We start from the raw sequence: 10,035 nt of genomic DNA on the forward strand, positions 1-10,035 counted from the left end.
TTTTCTGGAGTAAGATCTGTATAAGAGAAAAAGGGCCAAGTCTGCCCAGCTGTAATCCCAGTGAGCTCACACCAGGTTTGAATCTACTCCAGGAAAGATAAATGGCTGCATATCCATAATTTACAGGACTATAAATATCAAGGATGCTGCTGAAGTCAGACTGGAGTGTGCAGTCCTCCCTCAGGTGACATTTCTCTTGGCTATGAGATGAGTGGCTTTTAGAAAAGGACTACAAGATTGAGCTGCCACAGCTCATTTTAAAAATTTCTCCTTAAAACCCTCTATGTGCCAGTTCCTGTGCTTTCCCATTGAGGGTTTTTAGCTTGTTTTAGCAGAGCTTTTTTATGACATGATGTGACTGTAACAGCTTTAGCATTTGAAAGACTGAATGCTGGCTGTCATGCTACTCACATGGGTCTTGGGACTTGCCCCTTTATTGAGACTGCTGAGGGCTAAATTTTGCCTGAGCCATTCAGTTTTTGGGTTCACAACAGAAGTGTGGCACCTGGAGGGGAAGACAGACACAGGAGGTGTCTATTCCGAGTTCATTCATAGACAGTAGTTAATAAATCTTAATTAGTTAATGGCTGTTTTGGTTCCAGTTCTTGGCATGTTCAAACTCTGCCCCCAAAAGGGAACAGAAGAGGTCAAAAACTTGGATATTACTTCTTCATTGTAGCAATGAAGTTTTAAAAAGTCCAGGGCTTTTATTCTGAAATTTATTATGCATTCTTTATTTTGGCAGGTCTGAGATAAACCAGCAAACATACTAATGAAGACAAGAACTGTCCTGAGGAAATACCTCCTATTAGTTAATAAGCAGACACAGTGGCCTGGATTAGGAAGAAACATGACAACATTGTTGAAAATGAAGACATGTATCCTAAGTGAAGCCAATGGGTTCACAGAAGCCAGGGCTGTGTAACCTGCTGCTGCACATCAGGGTTCCAGGAGAGGAAATGAACATTACACATGGTGAGAGCAATGATACACTAGGGTGAGATAAATTTACTGCTTAACTGCATTTCATCTCAGAAATTTTAAAGTAGCATTTCTGTACTGAGACAGATTCCGGAAGAACGGCTGTCCAGCGCAACGTGCCTTCCAAATGGAAAGATGATTGTCAGCCCTCTGGTTCGTTAATTTTTATCTTCACTGATAAATGAACACTAAGTGGTCAGTTGTTGACAAAAGCCCTCCTTTTAATTGGATATGTGAACTGGACCTTACATAACCTGGCAACATACTATCATCCCTGGACCTCGTCACTCAGATAAAGCCATCTTGGCTTCTACAGGAATGCGGGTGTTCTGTGTCGACATTTCTGCTGTTTGGAGGAGAAGATCCCAGACATATATGCTCTAATGCAGAAAACAGGATATCTTCCAAAGTTTTGGTTGAGTAGAAATTTGCCCAAAATAGGCAATAACCAAGGGAACCACATTTGAAGCCAACTAGAGAAAGTTGCAAAGCTTGCACGTTGTTTATAGGCCTGGAGGCAGACATGACCAAGCACACTGAGAGCTCTTTGCAAGAGATTAAGGAGAGACCAAGGATATGTGAACTGGATATGAGCCTCCTGAGGAAAAGAAGTTCAAGATGTCACTAAAGAGACTGTGCCTACATCTACCAAAGCTTTCTTAGCTTGTGGTGGGTCCACTAGGAGAAAGAATTTGCCAGCACTAGCTCTTTTTTTGAATAGAATTCCAAGATGTATTCTAAGAGTATTTCAATGGCTGTGAAAGCTGGAGTTCATGAACTGCATATTTTTCCTTCTTTTTTGTTTTGTCTTCTGGATTTCTTTTTAGCTGTTGATTTATCTCTAGCTGGGAAATCTCCCAGTCTTTTGAAATACTTACATTTTTGTTTTGGAATTGCTACAGGTCTGTATGGGGGTCAGTTAAATTCCCCATCACAACAGATAATACTGCAGACACTCCTCCTTCAGCTTCAGAACAGCTTCAGCTGTTCCCTACACAGATGACTGTTCCAGCCTAGTCCCAAATCCTGGCCATCACCCCATTGCTACCTGTGCTCAGTCCTACACAAGGAATGGCAAACAGTCCAGGGCCCTCTCCTCACCCAGAACTACTACAAAATAAAATGGGTAGCTTCACATCTGTGTGATTGCTTATTTAGCCCATTTCATAGCAAGTGCTCACCACAATGAGCCACCAGAACACCTGAAAGAAGCCTACCTACTAGCAGAAGAGTGGTCACCAGCAGCTGGGGAACAGCAAGGGCAGGTCCCACCTGCCTTAACTGGAAATGACCTATCACCACAGCCAAAACATCCCCTGTTTGAAATAATCCTAAACATTCACTAGAGAGCGAGAGGTCTCAGCCTGTCCCTCACAATGTGCTGCTGCCTTCTCATGCCTCATCTCTCGGGCTTTGTGGTGCTTTCTCTTTGGTAAGATACACATAACAAATGAAGCAGTGCCGAAATAGGACAAGTTTTATGGTTTGTGTTAGTAGTCCATGGAGCTCTGAAAAGACAGCTTCTGCAAAAGGCAAGTTACCACAATTGGCTTGTCAAGGGTGCTCTCCTGGTGTCTCTTGTGCGATCCCACTGCTTGATGCAGCTCCAGGAGGCAAAATCATCATAACCAAAAGGGAGTTCAAAGAAGGGAGACTGATAATAGGCCTGGTCTTAATTTGATAGCTGCATTGCTTAATTCCTAATTTATTTTTATGTTAGTTTTAATGACCCAGACCGAGCCATAGTCTGGGGCTTCTTTGCTGGGTGTTGATGGATTTAAGTTGTTGAGGTTTTCTTCTTGTTCTTTTTATCTATTTCCTTATGTTTCAGTTTGTTTAACTAACATAATAAAGTTATTAATAAGTTAAATCATTTCAGTCATTGAACAAAACAGTTCAGAATCTTTAAAGAACTGAGTAGAGCTCATCTAGCCAACTTAAAAGCCTGTATTTAAATCTTACTTCGTAAACTCATTTAAATCACATGTTCTTACATGTTCTGTCACTTGAAAGTTGTTTCCTTTGAAACTTTCCCCTTTATGCTTTCACACAGGAAATACGATAAACTTGTTTATTTCATTTGTCAGTTTTGCGTTTCTGAATTTCTTCATCAAATCTGTTATCTTCCTTAAGTATCCAATCCTTGCCCAAGTTATGTGCAGAGAGGGGAATGGTTTTACTGCTGTAATTCCAGTGCTGGAAAGACAAGAAAAGAGCAAGCAGAGGTGCTGACTTCTGAGAACTACAGGAAAAAAAAGATATTAAATGGGCATTTTATTTTGGACGCAATATTGCAGGATGAGAAAGTCCAATATTTTTAGGATCATGGGATAAACTCATGTTGGAAAAGTCCTCCAGAGGTTAAGTGGCTCAACTTTTCCAGTCTAATGATGCATCACAGTCAAATACTTGCTCATCTCTTTACCCTTTTTTCTGGCCTGGTATTTTCTTAGTGAACTCTACCTTCTATTGCTTTTTACTTTGAACTGGCCTTATCAAGTCATTAGCATATGCATAACAGGAGTATGTTTTATTTATTAGTGAATTGGGAAGAGCTAATTAGAAACAAATGATCTGTAGGCTGGAGATCTGCTGAAATCAGCAATAAAGGCAATTTAAAAATATGCTTGTGAAGAGGACTCTGATACATGTGGAAGCTTCTCTCTTTCCTTGCATAGTGTGGAGTTTTTCAAATTCTTCAGCTTTCACAAAGTGGAAGAGGGTGATAGGCCTCAGACATTAACAAACCCAGGGGAAGGAGAGAAACAACAGCTCTTCACAGCTCCATTTTGAAGGGGAAGGAAGGCTGGGAATCCCCAGGGTCTCTTTAGGCAGGAAGAGTTAGTCTAAGAAGAAAAATATGATAACTGTTGAGAAATAAGCAATTTCCAAATTTTTTTTTTATCATTGCATCATTCATTCTCTCACAAGAAATCTCTCCACTTAATGCCCTGAAGAAGAAAGACACTTTTTACTGTGGAAATTTTGGTAGAGTTATCCATACTTTTTTGTGCTTTGGAAAAGACAAGAAATGCTATGTCTAGATGCAAAAAAAGGCCAGCCTTATTTGCCACTTCCTGATTTTCTCCAAGTATAGATGTCTTTTCTTGTCCAAAGTCTATTTTACTGGTATCATTTCTCCTGCTGTAATGCCTCTAGCAAATTTTCAGAGAGGAATACCAAAGTTTTCTCTGTTTTTATGAAAGTAGCAAGGAGTGGTTACAACCACAGTGTAAAGGAAGTTACTGAGCTTGCTATGGACCACTGCTAGGAAGAAAACTCCTGGCAAGTCTGCGCTCAAGCAGCCTGTGAGCAGATGAAAGGTAACAGAAGTGTTCAACAACATTCACTGACCCTCAGCTAGTTAGTGAAGTGAGGCTGTCAAACAAACTGGGCAAACTGCACCCCCATGGTTTTATTTTGTATTGTGTATGCCAGTCTTGGTGTTTCTGTTTATGTGGCTCGTAGCCAAAAATTATTTAAAAGGCCTTTTCAGACTGTAGCAAGGAAAAAATTTCCTTCCCCGTTTTGAACTTGGGGGTCTAACAGACTCACCCTTTCTGTCCAGATGGTAGAAATTTGGGATTAGGACTGCCTCTTTCCTTGGTGTTTGCACAGTGTACATCACAAATTCATACTGATTAATACCTATAACTTTCCACACAGAATGAGCCCAAATTTAATAATGATTGTAGCAGGATTTTAACAGTCATTAACTATGAATATTTACTTCTATAAGTTTTCTTTCCCATGCAAAACACGCATGCATGTGGATGCATTTTTAAGGAGTTGGGAACTATTCAAAACAAAAGTTATTTTGAGGGTTAGGAAATAGCTTGTCTTACAGCTGCCAAGTGATTTTGGAATAACTCTTTGCATGATGGAGTGGAGGGAAAAATGGAGATAAAAACATCAGTCCTTCAGTTCAAGGAGACTAGATGTTTAAAAAAGGGAAGGGGAATAAGGAAAGGAGGGAAGGAAAAAAGTTTTTCACCTTCTTCTACTTCTCCATCTAGCTCTGCCTTAATTTTCTGTCCTGACAGTGGGAGGAGGAGCTGCATCTACATTCTCCTGTCTGTGCCCCTTGGCAGGCTAGATAAAAAGGCAGGCAGTCCTTCTCCTGGATTTTTGTCTCTCACTTTAAGCAGGTTTGAAAGAGAGAGGGAAAACACGCATTGATGGGCATGTGGAAATGTCATTAGTCACATTTAGGTAAGTTTATAAATGTACAAAGTAGCTCTCAGGGCCAAACACAGGGTTGAGGTGAAACATCTGAACCTCATCCAAAACTAGGGATCTTAAGCGGGTGTAAATCAGGTACTGTGATACATCCCAGCTGAGGCAGCAGTATGAGGATTCATCTCCACAGCCTGTAAGTTCCTGACTTATATTTAGGATATTATAAAATGTTAATAAATAGTTCCAGTATGTAAGCACTGAAAAACAGTGAAGTGCAACTGTCCCTTTGGTTCATTTTGTGCTTGTTCTGTATTTTAAAGCAGGAAAAGAGGACCCTTTCCTTTACCTTCCACACCCTTTGTTCCAATTTCACAGGATGATGGAAAGCCTTAGGATGGGCACAGCCATTATAATAAACACTGTCTCCAGTATTGCAAAACCTATGAAAGTTGCATACAGATACCAACATTTCTATAAGCATGATACTGCTTTACTTTAATGTTGTAGACTAAGATGAGTGTAAAACAACAGAAGCAAACCATCACTCTTCCTTTCTTTTCCTTCTTCCTCTTAAACAGGCATTTTTGAGAGCAGAAAGGCTAAAACCTGTGCTATAGTGGTGCTTACCTGAGGCCAGAACAACACACTGAAACTTCCACAAAACAATATTTTCATCTTAAAGCACCTAAAAATATCCCAAAAAGAGCGCATTGAAAGTTATAAGTATAATTATATAAAATGGTTAAAATTCAAAGTCATGCCATTAGTAAGTCTTTTGCTTCACAGATAGTATGCAAACTGAACACACACACACACACTCTCTCCCCTCAAAATCTTGGTGACTTTTTGTCTTGTCTCCCAAAATTATCCTTTTCCCCAAAACACAAGAGTATTCTTTCTGGATGTGGAGAGTACATAATATATTTAGGATGGGTAATCTGATCAATCCTGCAGACAGGTAAGTTTTTAAATCTGTATTTAGGCAGTCAAAGAAATTAGTTTTGGAAATAACTATCTTTTCCTCCCCCAAAGTTAGCAGGAAAATTAAGCTCTGAGATAAAGTTTATCAGTGTAAAGTTTACAAAGGAACAAAAGAAGAGGACGAATGAGAAGGAGTATGGTACTGAAAGAAAAACAAGCACCAAGCCTTTAAAATTTCTTGAGTGTAAGTTGAATGGCCACTACTTCTTGGTATTAGGGCAAATTGCTTGCAGTGACATTAATTCTTTTGATTTGCCATGAATAGGAAATTGCTTGCTTGGATGTTGCTGTAGAGTCAAATATCAGGGAGAAGATTCATATTCTTCAAGCACAGAGGAACAGGCACATACACTTTGTCTACAAAAGAAATCTGAGTCCTTCACCTGGCACTGTCAGGCCAGAAGGAGATGCGACACTGTGGGAAGCCTGCTGTGTGGCATTTCATTTTATCAAACCCAGTCCCCACTTGTGAAATGTGACGTGTGGCAGACAGAGCATTGTCAGAAATCGTGGGGACAGTCAGTGTGGCCTCTCACTAAGTCCCAGAGAGCTGCTTACACCGGGAAGCACTCCTAGCCCCAGCAGCTGCAACCTATTTTCACAAATATCTGACAAGTTTTTTTGGCTTCCTGCCAGTTTGAGCTGTACCAAACACTTCGCTCCTTCCTCTAGCTCCACAGTCCTTTGTAACTGCTGCTCAAAACTTAGAACATGTACCAAATGAAGCTCCTTTCCTCCCTGCAATGTGCCGACATCCCACCCCAATTAATTAACCCAACAGTGGCTTTGTCTCTAGAAAGCTGTGACTTCCCACACTTTATCCCCCTCATTCAGCTTAAAGACATCAGCACATTCCTGACTTCATCACTTGTTAACTCCCTTCTGCTAATAGCCAGTGCATCCTCTCTCAATGGCTCCTCTGATTTTATATGACTTGAACTCTCACACAAAAAATGCTGAGGGCTGTTCACTGGCTATTATGGCATATAAAATTCTCTAAAGCTGTGTTTTAGCACAGCTTCTGTATCCAAAATTGAGAGGCCTTCAGACTTTCTCAGACTGTGTTGCAACACTGTTCATCTTGCAAGCACCTGGTGAGGAGCAGCAAAGCATGAGTGACAGCAAGACCTCTGCTGTTTTGTGTTTGATTACCATCAGTTAATCCTTTGGAGAAGTGCCAGAGGACTTCATGAAGGTGGCAACAGGATCATTATATAAAACATCAAGTGAAAAGTTCTTTTCAGCACCTATTCCAAAAAATCAAAAACCGCATCCAATATACCACCATGATGTGTCTCCAAACAGATTTTTAGCTATGCTACCAAACCCTAGAATTTATGATACTTTAAAAAAAAACCCTACAATTTAATTCTCCAATTATATTCTAGAATGATAAAAATTATTTAAGAACAAAAGGGTTCTCCAGAGATCATCTGCAACACTCCCTAAGTACAGGTTAATTTACATCTTTTTCATTCTACACTTGTTTGTTCAACAAGGTCCTTAAAAACCATCACTGATGAGGATCCCCTGATGGAATTCTCTCCTTTTCTTGAAATAGATTGCAGTGTTTAGCTTTGCATTTGATAGAGAGATTTTAATTTGTTTGCTCCTAGAATTTTGTGTTGAAGTAGACAGCAGCAATAGTTGCTTAGAAAAGAAGTCTGAAGTACAGGAAGCTGGAAAATTGTAAAACCATTAAATATTAAAAAGAAAATCAATATAATACTATTCCACAAAATATCAGGCATACTCAACTTGAAAAGCCAGAGGAAGCACATAAATTTTTAGCTGTTCATTTGACTCCAGACTGCTTGGACTAAAAGTACTTAGATGGTTAGACAATAATAAGCATTCCCATAAGATTTCTTTCAGCAATCTTCACATTCAACTATAATAAAATAAACTTCACCTGAAGTAATCAAGACAAAAGTTCCTGAAATCAGGGATGTTTTAAAGTGAAAAAATAAGTTCTTTGTCCTTTTCATACTGCACAAAATATATTCAAATAATTTCTAGCTGGTTTTTTTCACCTGTTCAGAGGAAAATCTAAATATGTATTTGTTTCTAAACTAATAACCTTGAGTTAGCAGAGGTATCCAGCCTCAGTCACTGGAGGCTGTACTTCAGCATAATGTTTCTTTACATAATTTTCTCTTCTTACAGAACTAATTATACTCACCCTTGAAAGTCACTAAAAAATCCTTGAATAGCTGGCATTTTAAAACTGTAGCTCGCTTATGTCTAGTAGATACTTTAGAATATGATTTGTTCCTCTCCAAACAAAATGGTCCAGGGTCTCCTGTGCTTCCATCACTCCCTATGTCCAAAGGATTCTTCATTTTGTACAACATCAGCACTATATTTCTTGGCTCTCAGTATTTACTGCAATTTTGCAGGTATTTATCACACCAATGTCACCAGACCAAGTTGTTACTGTTATTAGCCTTCCCTTCTGCTTTGAGCTTTCTAGGCTGGCGTGAGGGGAAGCAAACGGACTCTGAATAGGATCGCTCCAAGCCATTGCCTTTCTTTCTTTTAAGCCTTTGTTTCTGCCAAGGCCTGGACTGCAAGGAGGAAGAAAAACATATGGGAAAGCTAGCAGTCCTGCCTGGTGGTTGCTAAGAAGTGTGCAGACAGCTGTAAATTAGAGCAGCCTCTGTTACATTTTACAGAAATATTCCTCTGAGCAAGCCAGAAGTGCTGCTCACTTTGGACTGTGAGTAGAGGTGCATCGCAGGCCTTAAACCCAAAGATCCTCAGCAATGATTTTTTTCCCTTCATTCCAAGAGATTGCCAGGACAAAGCTGTGAGGAACAAATCAATGAATATACCCATTTCACCTGGTAATTCCCTCTGTTTCTAGCATCTGCTGTGACATTTTCCAGAAATTATTGCAATCATGATGCCACCAGTTGTGACAGGACCTAGAACTGCAGGAACAGGTCAGCAGCTGACATGCAGTTTGGGAAAGCTGCTGAAATGGAGAAGGTGTGTCCAGACTGAGGTCCACATCTCACCTAAACACTGGTTTTCAGGGGCTGACCATGGATCAAATTTGTTTTACAAAGCAGGCAGCCAAGGCATTTACCTCTCCAGCCATCTCCCTTTGGAACTGCTGTAACATCGAATTTTAGGACTTCTTTTTGTAGAAGGAACAATGGCTAAGCCCATTTTTTTTCATAGAATATTGAAGAGAGTACCAGTCAGAAGGTTTTTACTGACAGGCATTTCACATCTATAGAGTGAAAATGAAGTCCATGCCTGCAGAATGCTTTCTTACAATCTATGCAGATTTTTCCCTGTGAACAGTCCTTCACATTTGCATTTCCTCCTGCTTCCTTTGAAACCAGCACCAAAGCTTCTAACTAACTGAGAGCTGAAATCTGTTTGCAGTTTTTGTGTGTTCTGTCAGAAACAATTGGGCACAACAGTAAGAAAAGTTTTCAACATACCTGTAATATATACATTTGTTAGGAAGCAAACAAAGGGTTTGACTTCTGATAATTGGCATGTTTGCCTCTTCATTGTAAAATGTAAGTAACAATAACATAAACCAGCCCTGTTTAAACTCTTGTTTATAGAATTCAAGTAGTATTACATTTTTTTGAATAGCCGGACTAGAATAAGCATTAAAGTAGCTTTCACGCAACTCATAATGCCAAAAAATAAATGCAATTCTGCACATTCTTTCCTGAGAGCATCCACAAATGACGTGCAAGGCATACACATTGGCCAGAGGCCATGAGCAAAAGCATTGTGTTAAAACTTTGTATGACATCAAGCCAAAAAACTACTTAGCATTTGTATCTCAGATCTCAACTGAATTATGAATTAAATAACCAAATCAAAACAAAAAGCATGCAGCACACTACATCATGTATCTTGGTTATA

Source organism: Agelaius phoeniceus, chromosome 3, assembly GCF_051311805.1.
Source record: "Agelaius phoeniceus isolate bAgePho1 chromosome 3, bAgePho1.hap1, whole genome shotgun sequence".
Classification (NCBI taxonomy): Eukaryota; Metazoa; Chordata; class Aves; order Passeriformes; family Icteridae; genus Agelaius; species Agelaius phoeniceus.